Genomic DNA, 17,436 nt, shown 5'->3' with positions numbered 1-17,436 from the left:
ACCCCCTGCATAATGCCTCTCACATTATGCCCCTGGAAACCTGTCCAGGTGTGCTTCCCATTGCCTGGAATCACGGGGTTGGTGAAGACAGGATCTTGAAACCGCTGACATTGGCTTTCAATACACACCTTATTTCCAAGTAAATATTCTGCAACCGTGTGATTCTTTGGCACTGCCTTAACTATTGTGGCATTGCCCCGAAGGACAGACTAACCCAGTTTAAAATAAGTGTATTTAATAGTGCAGAGCTCTATAGCCTGTCTAGTAGGACTTTAACCATGGCTTTGTAAATGATTTCAAAACCAAGTTACAAACCAAAGTGAATTTTTTAGTTGACTATTTTTTTAATAATCAATTGAAGGTTGTTTTGCAGGTTTTTGTTTCTGCAAAGTGTACAGGTTTACCTAACTGTAAGCATATCTGTGAAGGCATCAAGTCTAATTTTTGCTTTTGAATCAGAACACAAGTTACTGTTTTAAGAAAGAATTTTATGTTGAATTTGCTCAAAATATATGCAGCCAAGATGAGGACAGACCAACTGACTGACCTTCCCTCCCTCCTTCCCCCCCCACAGAAACCCATATACTATGGCCAGATCTAGTGAATGCTGTTTCAGTGGGAGTTAATTTCAACTTCTTTAGTTTATATCCAGCACATTTGTTGTGTTTTATGTCAACAGCCTACACTACTGGACAGGAGATTCAAATGTTTAATGGAAAATACTTAATTGTGTTGTTAGTAAAGTACTTGGTTGTTGGTTTATGTACTAATAACAAAACATGCTTTAAGTACATCTGTTACTTTCTCGATGTTTTAACACAGTAAGAAAAATTATTATCTTCAGGAAAAAAATAGTTCTGAAATTATTCAACATGGGCAAAAATTACCCAAATAGAGTTGTAAGACTGTTCAAAGGGTTTCATAATGAAACCAAAACCATGCCCAGTTTGGAATTTCTTCCATGACCAGCATTTGGACTGGGAATGCTGTAAGGTCCATATGCTGCTATCAAAGATTCTGAACTGGATTTTAGCTATGCTTCTTGTGAACCATTTCATAACCAAATGATGGGAAAACTGTGGCTTTACAATCTAAGTAAAGACTAGTGATTTTGAAAAATGTTGAGATCAAGACTCCAAAACTGACCCAGGGTCAGTCTCCAAGAACATACTGCTTCTCGCTAGACCCAGATTTCATTTCCTTCCCATTCATGGTGAAGGACAGAGAAAGTGATTTTGGCAGCCATTAAATATTGTGTTTATCACAGTAATCATTTTTCCAACCATTTTGTTCTGGTGGTGATACTGCTTCAATTCCTGCATTAATCTTGCATTTTTGTTTCACATGTGGTAAGGGGAAAATGAGGTAACCCTGAACAACATGCATATACGAGTTCACATTTGCACACCACCATTACTTTTTTTGCCCATCAATATTCTTTAAAATAGGAAAGTATTTTTCTTGGTTTGCATGTTGATCTTCAAAAACATAAGAATGGAACAATACTGCCATTATTTAGATTACATAAAGAGTTTGGAAAAATGTATTAAATTGTCCTGCTGTCACATGTGTGCAAGATACGAACTAAATTGTGTTCTTAACTGACTGGTGTTCTATATCTTCTCCAAATGGGACTGTTAAGGACTATTACAAAACTACTCAAAGCTACTACAAATGCAGAGTGGACTAGGCCAGTAAATCAAGGGAAAAATACTCAGCTTTTATGTGACTATATTGGCCTAATTACGGCCCTGACAATTTCAAGTGTTTCTCTTGCTAAGTGAGCATGAAGCCTTTTCCTCCATCTGCAAAAACAACCAAGTGGCAGTTGTGCTACCATAGCTCTCAAATACTTGCTGACGGTTATGGAGACAATAAATGAGAATTTGTTTCCCACTATATTTGGATTTTTAAGGGAGAACCAGTCCTCAGGAGACAGTTGTCTAGACCAGGGAAACAGCATTAAGTAGCCTACCATCTGACAAAGCAGATAGCATAGGCATAGCCCCATTCAGGTCAGCCAGACAAAGCTTCACAAAATCCTAATTTTGCCCCATCAGCAAGATATTATTTATGTCAGGAGACAGCCAGCAGAGAGGTGGTACACAGATGGAAAGTGGGTCAATAAAAGGTGAAAAGGCATGAGAGGAAGTGTTTAGCTGCTATCAATTCTTGAAGATAAGATTATCTGAAGTCTTGCATTTTCAGTTGTTTATAGATGCATCTTACTATTTGGTTCAAATATTTATTAGACCTCATCAAATAATCAAGCAAGTAAGATTTATTATTGTTGTTTCCAAAGCTGATTACAGAAGACAGATATTGCTTGTTAATCTTTTCCCATTCCTTGATTATACATTTAGAATATATGCTCCAGCATCTCTTTTCAGAGCACAGATGCTAAAACCACAGGACATCATTTTAATCCTCAGGTACTGTCACAGCTAGGGATCCAACTGGTTTTATTCCAGGTAAAGTGCAGCCAACTGCAATACGCCTACTTGCAAACCCATAACTGGGGTAACCATCATCTAAGCAAATAATGTTTAGCTGACCCATGCACAAAACAAATCCCTCTCCTTTAGATATTAAGCTTATAGTCTCTGATCGCCTTACATGATGGGAGGTAGGAGTGGTTCAGGAGTTTGTCCAGTTTTGGTAGAAGGGCACAAAATGTGGAGCTTACCTGACTTGAATGGATCCAGACTTTGGCCCTGGCTAGCAGGCAAACCCAGCTATTGCCAGAGTTGCAGATGACTTTACCACTTTAGCTGTGAACCCTATAGAGGAAAAGAAATAAATAAAAAGTTCCTGAATTAGATAGAAGGTTTCAGCCCTGAGCTGCAGTAAGACTGAAGTGTGCTGAAACATCCAGCTTTATCTAGTGATAGAGAGCAATTCATAAGACAGCAAATAAGGAATGCAAACACATTTAAAGCATTTTCTTCAGTTTGGAAAGGAAACCTAAAGTACAGACTTCTCCAGTTCAAGCCTTTAAAGGAAATATTTATGGCTTACAGCTGCAAATGGGTAGCACATTTAAAAGTATTTCTTAAAATAACAAGGGGAAAGCAGTTGTTAAATTGATGGTTCATTAATTAGCAGGGCCCTGGAAATAAAAGCATTTGCTGAACAAATAACTAAAAAATATAAGCAAAACCATTTTTGGAACACCAATTATTTCTTGTTCATAACTGGCTGATTAAAGACATGACAAGCTGTATTACAGCATCCCAGCTACAACACTGCAAAATTCACAGAGTAAATCTTTACTGCATTGAGTGCCGGAGGATGCACATCAGCCAGCAGCACGTGCAAGCACTCCTTATTTACTTTCTGCTCCCACAGGTGTTCGTAGAGTATTGTTCCCACATCAGCTGGCAGAAAGGGCTGAAAGCACCCCAGACACTTCTGCGAGCACATATTCCTGCATAAACAGAAGACGCAAACATGTGCACACCAGGCAGGTGCACTCCTGCCCGTTCACACAGCAGTGTTTGGCACTGGTTTGGTTTATCATCGCAAACTATCTCGTGATAGTGTAGGGTGTGAGGTGTGGATCCTGTATCTGAGGTACCCAAAAAAGGGCTCCTTTCTGTGCAGGCTTTCAGGCAGCAGAGCTGTCCAGCTGCCACTTCAAGGGCAGCAGCCCTGTACAAACACCCAGTTATGAACATCACATACCCTGGGCATTAGTCACAGCATGGCACGGCATAGCATGTGTTCATGCAAATAGCACAAAAGTCAACAAATACATAAAAGCCCTGTCAGTTGGTCTCAAGTGAAAGAATCCCAACAGGAAGATGCATTTACCATGGGAGAGGAAGGACTGCAGGGCAGCTGCCAAGCTTCACCCAGCCTCCTGGTGCAGCGCTACCTGCCATTGCCAAATCCTCCCTGCTGAGCAGACCTATGAAAAGGCTGATCCCAAAGCCACACATGCCCTCCAGCTCCAGCCTAGCCCTGAGTCCACTTGGGTAGAGTTATGGGCCACACACAGAGCACTGCCTCAAGAAATTCCCACGGGGCCAGATCAGAGAAGAAGGGGGCATTCCACTCAGTTTTCCCCATTTTGTTCATTGTGCAGAGGCAGAATTGTACACTTATTCTGTGCAATCACCACCTGTACCCTGAACATTTTTTTCCTGGTTTCCTCTCAGTCCCATCAGCATTGCTTTATAACCTTTCCAACGTGGGCCACATAATCTTTCATGGATAATTCCACAGCAAAAAAGAAACCTAGATTTCTTACAGGGCTGACAAAATCCCCCAGCTTTACTTCTTCCTCTACTGTAAATCAACCATTCCTGAAGACCCTGGAACAAAAAGTGCATACCCAAGAGATACGTTACAACCTTTTCTTGGTCCAGGGTGTTTACTAGCTAAGATTTCTCCTGAGAAATGTGAAAAAGGTACAAACCAGGAACATAAATTACTTTACAAAAGACAATTTATTAAAGCAGCAAGCCATTGGAACCCTTTCACTAGCCTCCATGACTCACGTCTAAACAGGCTGATAAAGTGATTCATCCTGCAGGAGAGTCATGTTTAAATATGCTGCTGCTATCACACTTCCAGCCCCCAAGCAGCAGGTCCAATGGCTTTTCTTATCCCAAGAGGCACCACCCCTCCAGACAAGGAGCTGTACAAGTTCCCTCACACTTGCAGGGTTGATAGAAAGCAGGCTAACACTACAAGGCAGATGGATAAGAACATATCAAAAGAATGCACTTTACAGCTGCTCTAGGTGATGTTGGGGGAGGAGGAGGAAGAGGGGTGAGGTAACTGGGCTCCCTCCTGTGTTTGTATTAGGGTGAGCCTTTTGTCCTTACACTTCACAGATCACTGTGAGACCATTCCCCTTAAATTTGGAAGGGCATTATCCACCAGATCTTAGTCAGTCATGGAATCATTTAATCATTAGTACTGGTACCACAGCTGGGAGATCTATGGCCAAAGGGCCAATGTTTTAGACGTATGTCTGATTTTCAAAAGACTCAGAGATACTGTCTTTATCTGCAGAAATAAAGCTAAAAAGACTTAAATTTGTACCAGGACTGATTTTATATAGTTATAAACATTCCTATGGTTTATTCAGGATTAGTAGAGACACATATTTCATATAACTTTTCTAGGCATATTACTTCAGAGCAGGATCAGGGAAGAATGACTGCGTGCTCAATAGCACCAAAATCATGTTGTCTGAGCAGAACACTAATTAATTTTTTGACTCTTCAGTCTCTCAGATCCAGTTCTGAGAAGCTTATTGCTGTTGTCAGGTTAAAACTTATTTCAAAGAGCCAAGTGTTAACTTTCCACTTACAGATTATGCTGTCAGGAGTCTATCTGCTTACATAGGATATGTCTTTGTCCTTGACCTGCATTATTTCTCTAGTTCTCTAGTGCAGAAACAAGGAATTAGCCTTCCAACACAATTTATAGATGACATTAATCAGTGGGATAAAAAGCACAGTTGATTAGTTCTGCCTTCTTTAGGAGTTAATGAGAAAACAAACCTTCCCTTTAATGAGATAGACAACATAAAAAATATTTTCTGGGAAATAGATAAGATGGCCTACTGCAAAAATGTTACATAAATGTAAAGTACCCAAAACCCCATAGAATTTATAAGGCTCAATAAATAACATGGATAATCAGAGGCCCAAGGAATTCTGTGTGGCAGGTAAGCTTGTTCTTCCTTCCATAACACACCTATACGCAGGACTGGTTTTTTAGAGAATGCTAAAGCAGCAATGAAGATGGTCAAGAAAACCACTCAGTCTTGTGTTTTATTGTGGCAATTTAACCTTTAGCCTTTATGGAATATTATACAGGAAAACCACACTTGTTTGTAGAGCTTACTTCTTAAATGGAAGCATCAATTGTAAATACTTGAAGCTTATCTCGAATGGCAAGACAGATAATGAAGTAAGCACAGGTAAAGGCATATGCCAAATACTTCTATTTTTAAACAGCACGAATACAATTATATGTTACATACAGCACAACACCAACATCACCTCCCCCCCCCAAAAAAAACAAAGTTGTTTGGTGACAGTCAATCAATTGTTTTCCAGAGGGATGTCTCTGCATTTTCAGAAACATCAAGATCTGATTGAGCTTACTTACTTAAGAGAAATTACTTACTTTGGATCCCAGAAACTGAGGCACTTCTCAACTTACATACATTATTGAAACACAGACCATGTGTAACTCCATGTGTTGCATATTCTTTTTTCCTCTCTCAGGCCAAATACATTGTTGTAGATATGTTGTCATTAACTTGAATAGTTACAGTGTGATATGTAAATTGGGAAAGTAAATTGTTTCATACAAAACAATTTCCTATTAGAGATGTATCTATCAAAGTTATAAATGCTACTGATAAGCAGTTGAAGTCACTCAAATGTTAAGGTATGGCCAAAACACAGCATTGGTCAGTTTTGCTTGCGATTCCATATTTGGGTTTACTTATATAATTTTTCTTCATCAAGTCAAATAAAACCGTGTTCCCTTTAAGAATCTGTATTTTCTTCAAACCTGGAAGTGGAGGAACTGCTTTTCTGCAATTACTTCTGGGAGGAATCTAAAAAATTGAAATGTGGCAGAGCAGTTGCATAGCAGCATGGTACTTCAGGGAGCACAGATAAGGGCAGAAGACACAAGGAATTTATCTGAGCTTCAGCTATAGATCCTTCTGTACCATGACATTAGTCTTACTAAAGGATGTAATGAGCTCCTTAGGTGTAGGAGTGAGACCATGCACAGATGCAAAGAAAAAGCTGTTATTCTCTTCCTGAATGGCGATCTGGCCTGTCACTACTTTGCTTTCAGCTTCCCTCAGTCCCTTCTTCCTTGTACATACATTTTTTTCATTGTTAGGTTTAAGTTCAGATTCTGCTTAACCTGTGCTTGCTAAGAAAGTTGTGCCCAGTCAACCCTTTCAGCTTTCATATCTTTGGCCAAAGAGATCAGCAGATTGGTTTGCTTGTATTTCCCTCGAAGGGATTTTATTTGCAAAGGAGACCTAAAGATCTCATTTTCAAGGGACATCCTTGTAAAGACAGTTGCTGCCTGACACAGCTGTTACAGGACACCAAGGAAATCATGACATTAAAATAATACTGCCACCTCTGTGTATAAAATACATATATCATTCGTGCAATGTTACAAGAATGATGGAATGGAATGTGGAGGTAATTTTAAAGTCCACCTTGACTGTAAAAACACGCCCTCCCTAGAACGTAGGGCACATCTGCATCTGTGTGCCTTGTGGCAGTGTAGGATGGGAAAGGGAGCACTAAAAACATTAAAACAGAAAAATAATAGCCCTCTTTAAAAGACAAAGCAAAAAACAAAGCAAAACAAAACAAAACAACCAACCAAAACCAAACCAAACCAAAACAAAAAAAAACTTTATACCCCTTATGGCAGTGGATTATTACATTGCTGTCATTGGAGCACCTCTCTGCTCTGTTCTGCTGTCATCTACAGAGCACAGGGGAAGGGCTGGATTAGCTAAGTGTAGCATGCTCCATGCTGTTTTGGGAGTATTACTAATCTCATTTTAATATCAACTGCAAGGCATCCCTTAGTAGTAAGAGAGCACAAAGCTAATACAGAAAAAGAGAAGAAGAAGGATCACCAGCACAAGTCTGAGACAGCAAAACAAGAAATGAAACAAGATCAAGAGGCAGGAAAACCAGGGAAGGAGAGAAATATTAGAAGGTGAGAAGGCAGAGAGGGTACAAAAATAGGCACAAGAAAACAAATACAATTTTACACCAGAGTAAAGAACATGCCAAAGGGCCCCCAGTTCTTTTGGCACCTTTTCAATGCCATTAGAACTAACTACTGCATCACATCAGTGCTGAGCTGCACATAGCCATCTCACACTGACTTTTAATCACTGACACCTCAAATTCAGAATAGCACATCAAGAGAGCACCAAGAGGTCTACATATCATACAGTGGCCATACAAGGACTTATTCACCTTCCTCTGGTGAATTTACAGAGCAGCTGCTCTATAAGGCTCCAGTGCTTAAATATGAATAATGTGTTCTTAGGAATACTGCTCAGTATTGAGTAAGATTACCATGCATGTCCTCAGCTGTGAACACCAGGAGATGAAAGAGGTGTTCTGCTTGACCTTTGTTGTAGAGGAGAGAGGATTTTGGAAAGAAAAGTGTGATTATTTGTATGTCCCATTTTATGGCCTACACAATGCTTTTCCAGCTCATGTAGCTGCTGTGTTTGACTGTAGGAGAGAGGAGCACTCAGACTTTAGTCTAGCAGTTTTCATACCTAAAGGAATGTGATGTTGACCTCCCTGGTGCAAATACATGTCTAAAAAAGAAATTACCAAAGATTTCTTTCTCCTCCATTTTTTTTTTTTTTTTCCTCCTCCTAAGTGACATATTTAACAAAAGTATTAGGTGATATGTTTATATACAATTTTTCCCTGTTCTGGTTATTGCTTAGGATTCTTCAGAAGTAGGGATTTCTTTTAGCAATTAAGGAGGATAAGTCTTAAATGTAAAAGCCACTCTGGAGAGAAAGAAACTTTTCCCCACGTACTTTCTGAGGTTTTACATTTACCCTGACAGATGTCTGTACCCTGTTAGGGCAGGAAGAAGCCAGCCTCAGGGCTTGGAGATCATTCCTTTAGGTGGCAAGAAATAAGAAAGATTTACCTAATTGTTTATGAGTACTGAATCAGTTTTGTTGGAGAAATTGCAAGAAAGAAATACATTGAGGAATTTTCTCTCCCTTTGTTTTACTGTGTTTCATACCATGCTAAGAAATACTATGTAGGAAAACAAAACAGGAACTTTTTAGTTTTGTGCCTAGCAAAAATCCTCCTGTGGCCTTCAAAAAACTGTAGAAACAGACAAAGGGATATCCAAAAAGTAGCATCCATCAAAAATATATCTTGTCATGATTCAAGATTTTGAAGTATCAATACCATCCCAAAGTCAAAACCCAAAGATACTGTTCCCAAAATACTGCAACAGTTTTAGTAGTTATGTTACTAGTTGACAAAACGGGGCACTGAGAAGCAAGGTCAGTTGGCCATTTAGAACAGCAGAGCAGAAAGTGTGTAAACCATTGGGAACACCATATCTTGGATTTCAATAAACCAAGAGTCTTGAAATCCCTGTTTAAGACATCTTAATTGATCCTGATTTTTGGAAAATGTTGGTCCCTGCAAATACATCCTTTGAAATTATTTGCAATGCATCACTCACTTTGAGAGTTAAAATCACTCTTTCTGTAATCGCTGTGTCTAAGCTCTGTAATATTGTAAAGAACTTAATATTTTAGTTGCAAAATAAGCCCTGAATTCAGCTTCACAGACTCTTGGTCACAAGTTATCTCCAATTTCTGAAAGTAATTTAAGGTAATGAAACTATTTGCAGGAGGAGTTGCTGCAGAAGTTTTTAAATTAGAAGGGTCAGTAACATCTTAACAATTTTTTGCTACATTAAGCCAGAAAAATTATTTCTATGCTTGTCATGCTTAACTTATAGGGAAAGATTCAATGCATATCTAACATAACAATAGTTTTAAAAAAGCTTTAAACATATGAGTAAAATGAAAGAGTTCTTGATCAGCTGTTATTAATATTTTTTCTTAAATAATAAATACAAACATATATTTTCACTTTAAAACTGGTATTTTCCAAACTGGTCTCCAACATAAGTTAAACATGACAGAAACAAAAATTTTTGAAATTTCAAAAAGGAATATAGCTACATTTTCTACCTATGGATGTTGCTAAGAAGAGCTAGGATCTGGTTTCCATTTGTGTGTGAAGAAAATAAGGAGTTATAACCGCAGACACACGTGCCTGTATGTTATGTATAAATACTGGCAATTGAATAGATTCATGCTCATGACTAAGAATTTCTGGTTTAAGCATCCTGAGGCATACCTGAAACACAACACAAAACTACCATAAACATCTTAGAACAAGAACTGTTTGCCCTAGAGAAGAGAGAAAAGGAAGATGAAATGACAGACACTGATCATGTATTTTAAATCTCAAAATACATTTAGCACCTCAGACTTCAATAAGCCAGAATACCAGAACTAACACCTCTTCCCTAAATGAAGATGCCTTGGTCTTTCTAACATCTCCCCTTTTTGGGTCATCCAAATGACTTTGTCCATAGTAACACACTGAAAAGGAAGAGTGATATTTAAATAACTTAGTCATCTACATGATGTGTCTGTTCCATGTAGAAACTTCCCTGAAGAATTTCCCTGACCAAGTATTAGTCAGAGCCGACCAAAACATTTTGTAAACAAGCTAAAACCTTGTTCTATTGTCAGCCATCTGGATGAAGTGAGGACCATAATATTTGCTGTCCTTTCTTTCTTGCTTGCAAAACAAAAAAAAAAAAAGAACGGCACAACATGTGGGCTGGCTCATGTTAGTTCAGCTGTGTATAGGAGGGTCATGGCAAATATCACCTCCAGCCTGTTGAAAGCGTTGTCACTCTATATTATGGATTGAATCTATGACTGGTGGTATCTTGCGATAACTTCACTGATTTCAACAGAGCTATGATGATCTATGCCACAGGGAACCTAATTTGTTGGACGGTCATATCCAAAATAAGGTTTCCTGTCCGTTATCCATGCATATACACAAAAAAAAAAAAAAATATTAAAAAAAAAAAATTAAGCTTCACATGATCTAATTTGAATTCAATTTTGAAATATTTTTCTCCTCTTCAAAGTACATATGGAGGATATCTTCCCATCTTCAGGCCTTCTCCAAACATATAGGAGCTGCCTCATCTTACACTCAAACTTGCATGGGTGACAGTCTTATCGTGATTGATTACCCTAGGGTCACACTTGAAACAAAAGCTATAGAAGCATTTGTTCATGCAGTGACACAAATCCATTCTTTCTTTCTTCCTGCCCTTAAAGTGTTCCCATTTCCTTCATTAGTATCCATTATCTGAGATCACATCTTTCACTGTACAAAGTCTAGCTGAGAGACATTTTCCTTTCTATTATGCTAGTTATCCTTTCTCCTCTGCTATTACTCAGAAAGTATATAAATAAAATTCACACTTCCCAAAGAATATACAACAAAGAAAAATAACAGACTTCTCACTTAGTCATTGAATTATTTGCCTTCTTCAAACTGTCAACAACTTCTTGATGGAAATATTCTGTGATTCATTTCTTCCTTGTTCTCATCCCAGGGAATAATTTTCCTGCTCTCTTTTACCTTAAGATACAAAGTTCCCTTGTTTGTTTAGAGGGGCTGGTTGGCTGGTTTGGTTTTGGATACTGTGCCACTGAAATACACTGAAACTACACTTAGAAGTAGATGATGTGATCTGTTCTAGGAAGTGAAGAAGAATGAAGTTCAATGATTTAAAATATTCCGCTTGAGGTCAGCCAGAGCTTGCAGTGTCATGGATGATTTCAGTGTGCACCCCTGGCTTGGACCTTGGTACAGATGCATCCTTGCACTTTCAGTAGTTATGCCAAGCATTCAAGCTCAGAAATCCCTCCCCTTGCAAATATGTGTGTGCAACTTTTTGCAAGTTTTGAGGATCTAAATTTTCAAATGCTTTATATGCTTCATTTCAAGAACCATCCGCTTGGATTAACTAATTAACAGTGAGCTCCTTGGTGATGACTAGATCTTCACAGATTTTCACATACTGCCATTTGTCAGCAGTTGGCTAGTGTCAATAACATTCAGGATAAATCATTTGCCTATAAATATTTTTATGCCTGCTTATATCCAGCTCCTGTAGGTCAGTCATTATGAACACATTACAAATCTTTGCTTTGGACTGGAGGAGCCTATGTCTGCCCCTGACAGTTCTTTGCGAGTACCAATCCAGAAATTTCCCTTAGATATAACCAGACAACTGTTTCCCTAAAATCTGTATGAGAAAGACTCATCGGAGATTTGTTTTATGAAAAAAAGATATGCACAACTCCCCTTAACAACAAATAGATTTTTCTGTTATTTTCTACTGAACAAAAAAAGCACATTTCCTCTAATAAATGGAAAATGCAATCTAATTTTCCTAAGTACTACTTAGTCTCTTGTTGATTTTTTCAACAGGAATGAGAGCAACAGTGTACAGCAGCGCATACCTAACAAAGACTGCTGTAGTGCTAGGACATCTCTCCAGCTGCTGCTTTATTGAATCCTCTCTTTACGAGGCCTATTATCCATGCATCACACTTCTTGTTTCCTCTTCTTCACCTGCATCTTCCCTACCACAGGTGGCCACTGCTGGCCCTGAATTGAAATTTTCTTGTGCAATAGACCCTCTAACCTCTCCTTTAAACTGCACAACCTCCATTCAGTTTGCAATACACTAAGAAATACTGCTCTACCTTTCAATTATTGCACCTTCAGCTTTACTGCTCTACCGTTCAATTATTGCACCTTCAGCTTTGTATCTGATCATTATTTTTCTCCTTTTTTCTCTTGGCTACCTCTTCAAAATCAGAAAATAGTGTCTCTGATCATTGCAGACATGTAATCAGGATAATCAAAGGCAGTTCCTGTAAGCTACAAAGGCAAATTTTAGAAACTCAGAACACCTAAATGTAAAAATCTTGGATTAGATAGTTTCAAACATGTTTAGATAGAAGTTTCTAAGCACATGTCTTCAAATTATGTAAATATAGATCTCAACAGAGCCTTCAGGCCTCATGTTTTTAACTCTCATTCAGAACAAGGTAAGACACAAAATATAATATATCCTTATAATGATAACTATGGCAGTAGTCAAGCCATTTAGATTGAAAACCAGAAAACGTAGTTCATATTCAAAGACAGCTGTTGATATATTTTTATTTCAGAAGAACTTAGTGTGCTAAGATACTACATCTAGTCTACAGGTAAAGAAAGAATGTGATATGGCAGCTGGGCAACATTTAGCTTCAGATGAAATCTGTCTTTCTTTACAGAGTTATCTGGACCAAATCCCATTGCCTAATTAATTAGTATAACTAACTAAGAACGTTTTTGCCTTTTGCAGTTTTCTTCATTTAAATATCTGTTACATTGTGAAAGGGTATAGGTTATAGTTACTCATTTTCTATGTACTTAAGGGAGAGAATGCAGAACATATGTAACAGCACATTGACTTTTTGGTTTAGTTTAAATATGTCTGATCTGTTTTGTGAACTATCCATTCTCACTAAAAAAATTAATTGTACAAAAAAATAAGGATCGCCTCTAAACCATTCTTCATATGAGACCTATCAAATCCCATCAAATCAAAAGTCCAGAATTACAAGATTTTGATTAATGCAGACATAAATGAGAGAAAACTCTTCAATTTAGGACTTCCATTTGCTAAAGTCAGATCTGAGCAGAACAGAGCCCGGGAGTGATCACTCCAGCTGTAGTCCATGGATGCACTGTTGAACTGACTGCTTCGCAGTAGTCCAGCTGTGAGCCTTGCAGATCAATCCTCTACTTGCCACAGGAATACCTGGATGTTGCAACATCTCCCTGACAGCTTCTTTTTTCCACCCTGACCATTACAAAAAGGAGTGGTGTGATGGCAATGTCAGCTTGCCCCAGTAGAATCTAATGGTTAGCCAACGTCTTTGCGTCAGCAGAAACACTGCCTATCTTTTAGATCTAGTTTTGAGAGAAGCAAATTGATTATATGTCCACCTTCAGCAGTGGTCCTCACAAGGGCCAGAGTATCTCTGAGACCGGATGGACAGAATTGTGAATACACACAAACTTGGCCCACCTGACTGGAGACAGCGTCTCATAAACCTCTTTTTGCTATCCTCTGCATAAATTCCATGCTGCATGAGTCTGAGCCCAGAAGACACTATTTCCCTGTCCTTGTTTTTCCCCATGATCCTCCAGTTCAAGATTAGCTAATGCATTTTTCTCAGAATTGCCAAAATAAAATAGTAACATCTAAACTAAGACCAGTACTTTCAGATCAGAAAGGGACAACATGAAACGTCCAATAGCAAACCCAATAATATATTCAAATACATTGCTTCAGTATCACGGCTGCTTTGCCAACAACACTGTTCATTTAATAAAGAATTTTTGACAGAACCTAGGATCCTCAGTTATGGTTGAGTCCTCATTGTGTTAGGTTTTATACATGCAGAAAAAAAAGATAATTATTTTATTCAGAAGTTGAAAATCCTGTACTTACACATAAATCCATGCATTAAGAAATGCAAGAAATGCTATATATGAAGACAGATTTTGAAAACTACTGTTTTCCAAGATATATGTTAGATTAATATGTTAGACTGACATTTTAGCATGCTGAAGATCGTAAGACATGTTTTATGGTGCATAAAAATCTCACCATAACAGTTTCAGAGTTAGCATAATATATTATTCAGAGTTAAATACTGCCTTGAATGATAAGGGCTAACATGCCATCAGGCTATAATAAACTACAGCTTTGAAATATCAGTTTTCATTTATCAGTAAAGTCATTTACATTGCTAAAGCAAGAACATAATTATGTCTTTTTTTTCTACCTAGGAGAAAAAAAAAAAAAACACACTCCTTTTCCAACATCCAGGAAATACGAAAACATTCTGAGAATTCCATTATTAAGTCATTTAACCTTCATACAAAATAAATTGTCATGGATTTAGTTATAAAACTGAAAGTAAATACCTTCTGTATTCTTATATTGAATTCTAAGTAAACTTATCTGAACTCTAGGGGAAATATTGTTTTCAGGCACAAATGTATTACTCTAATTGAGGTTTTGACAAATTACATCTTTTTATTTGATATTTCTGTAAGTGACATAGAAAAGCTATGCAACCTTGCAGCACTCCTCTACAACTTCACCCCAAAGAGGAATTCATCAGTATGAGTTACTGAGAGCTGCACATTGACCTTAATCCACATCTGAAATAGTGTATTTTAAGGCCTTTAAGCTGATAAAAGGGTATGCTCATACAGTTAATGGGGTGGAAAGGAGGGCAGCTGATATAAGAGATGGTGAAAGGAACACTAGATTAAAAAGTACCTTTATCCTCAAATCTCACTCTAACCTCCTCCATCCTCATGCATGGAGAGCCACAGAAGTCACCACTGTTGTGTCCACCACTCTGGAGAGCTTCAGGCTACCTTCAGCTGATTTGATAGCTGAAATTTCAGTGTGCAGTAGCTCTTCCTTCAAAAAACACATGGCCAGGCAAGGCAACAGGCCACCAGGAATGTGTCCTGCCATGTGTATGTGTGCCATGAGCATTCCAGAGCTCTGGTCACCCCATTTCCCATGCTGCCAATGTCTTCTTATTTGTCAGTGAATTGTCACATAGCAGCCTATGCACATGCAATTCCTTCTCTGTCTTCAGCATACATGGTGAGGACACCAAAGCCTCTGGACATGAGCCACAGCCCAGAAGTTGCAAACGGACTTGTACAGAGGTGCTAAAGCCATTACTATGGGAATGCAGTGGGCCGAGGATAAGTCCAGTACAAGAAGCTTTAGCTTCACCTCCCACAACATGCTGAGAGACACAGACCACTGGTCCAGGAACATACATTATTACGTTGCTCAGAAAAGGTCTGAAATTCCTCTCTAACTGGCTGTTATGTGCTTATGTGGTCATAGGGGACAGCCAGTAGAGAAGTGCTCCTGAAAACTCTGCTGTAGAGACTATGGAGAAACACCTCCTGGGCACAACAGGTCTCTGCACCCTTAGAGAAAGATGAGTGATGAGGTTTCCTACTCACAACAGCACTTGTGCCACATCAAACTAGTGAATCTGAACCACTTGTGCCTGGATATGAACTAGTGCAAACAGTCTTTATCCACTGTCCTCTGTGACATCTTCTGCATTAGGACTAAACTGTTATTTACACTACAGTCCTTAATCATAACAGCAGGCAGACCAGGTCTAAAGCAGTCATTTAAGTGCTTTTGAATTTGCTGTAAAAACTTACCTATATGTCAATCTCTCTGAAGTGTGCAGCTGAAAAACAACATCATGCTATCCTGTTCAGCTCACCATACGAGGGATTCAATGTGTGTCACAGTCAATGTTGATTTTGTAATGTAATTTTACAAAGCCCTCAACTCACAGGAAGAAGTCTACTGTGTGTGCAAAATGTTCAGTCATTCAAATAGGACACTTGAGTTTCAGTGACAGCCCAACACACAGCAGAGCCTCTACCCGGATTTTGATAGCACACTAGCTTTAAATTCAACATCAAAGATAGGTATATTTTGCACCAAGTCTAATTTAATACTAGAGTCAGGATAATCTCTCACCAGCTACTGTTCGTTATCCACAACACATCCGTTGTTATCACCAAAGTTTCCTTTGCACTGAGGTTTCCTTGGAATTCCTCTTCTTTTGGTCATAAATATGAGCTGTCTTTTTCTTTTCTTTTCTTTTCTTTTCTTTTCTTTTCTTTTCTTTTCTTTTCTTTTCTTTTCTTTTCTTTTCTTTTCTTTTCTTTTCTTTTCTTTTCTTTTCTTTTCTTTTCTTTTCTTTTCTTTTCTTTTCTTTTCTTTTCTTTTCTTTTCTTTTCTTTTCTTTTCTTTTCTTTTCTTTTCTTTTCTTTTCTTTTCTTTTCTTTTCTTTTCTTTTCTTTTCTTTTCTTTTCTTTTCTTTTCTTTTCTTTTCTTTTCTTCTTTTATTTTCTATTCTTTTATTTTATTTTCTCTTATTTTCTGATGTAAAAGAGAGAGGAAGGGCAGATTTAATATTTCAAATAAAAAATAATGCTAACTTTTTTTAACGTATTTTATCTCTTAGTGTAATTGCATGAGCCAGTTCACATGCCTCTGTGGACATGACAAACAGACCTGCAACAGTAGAGCAAGTTTAAATTAGTATATAAAAGGTAATTTCTTTCTGTACATTTAAACCTTTAACCTCTTCTATTTTCCCCTTCCCTCATTCCCTTCATACACCCTAACACTGTTGTTCCTTTATTTTTTTTATTTTTTTTTTTTTTTTTCTGGCCCTATTAACAATATTGTAGAATGAGACAGTGATGGGCCTGTATAGAATAAAAGAATGTTGTCAGGCTGGTGTCAGGTCAGATTGTGCTTTGAGGAAAGAATCAAACGGTCTCTTTCCAAAATGATTGATGTCTTCTCCACCTTTAGCTTAATAATTTTGTGTGTTTTTATCAACAGTTTTGGGTCTGCTGCAGTGAAATTTCCAGCATTGCTCTTGTCATCCCTGCTGAAGTGGATTGTCAAGATTTTCACTTGGCTTAGGCTAGTGCAGGGAATGGAGATTAAAACCCCTATAGTCAGGTCCTGCAAATTCCCTTCGGTGTTGCCAGACTATGAGTGAAATATGCTGGCAGTGGGCAAAGATAATATCACTAGTCTAAATTTAGCTTTGGATAAAATTTAATATCCCTGCTTTTAAAATACAAAGATAAGACTCAAATCCACATTTAGGTAAGTGAA

The 17,436-nt window shown here is 38.0% G+C and overlaps 1 long non-coding RNA gene across 1 annotated transcript in view; it reads right to left on the bottom strand.

Moving 5' to 3' along the window:
• Positions 1-16,454, bottom strand: part of LOC116965717 — a 33,697-nt gene extending 17,243 nt beyond the window's left edge. Inside the window, exons 1-2 of the long non-coding RNA XR_004409586.2 lie at positions 15,951-16,454; positions 2,687-2,780 (exon numbers count right to left, since the gene is read on the bottom strand). This is a non-coding gene — a long non-coding RNA (uncharacterized LOC116965717). The remainder of the gene's footprint in view (positions 1-2,686; positions 2,781-15,950) is intronic.
• Positions 16,455-17,436: the final 982 nt, after the last annotated feature.

The sequence above is a fragment of the Tyto alba genome, unplaced genomic scaffold, assembly GCF_018691265.1.
Source record: "Tyto alba isolate M040663 unplaced genomic scaffold, T.alba_DEE_v4.0 Super-Scaffold_2, whole genome shotgun sequence".
NCBI lineage: Eukaryota > Metazoa > Chordata > Aves > Strigiformes > Tytonidae > Tyto > Tyto alba.
Note: the sequence above shows the minus strand (reverse complement) of the source record. Positions and strands in the feature narration are given on the sequence as shown.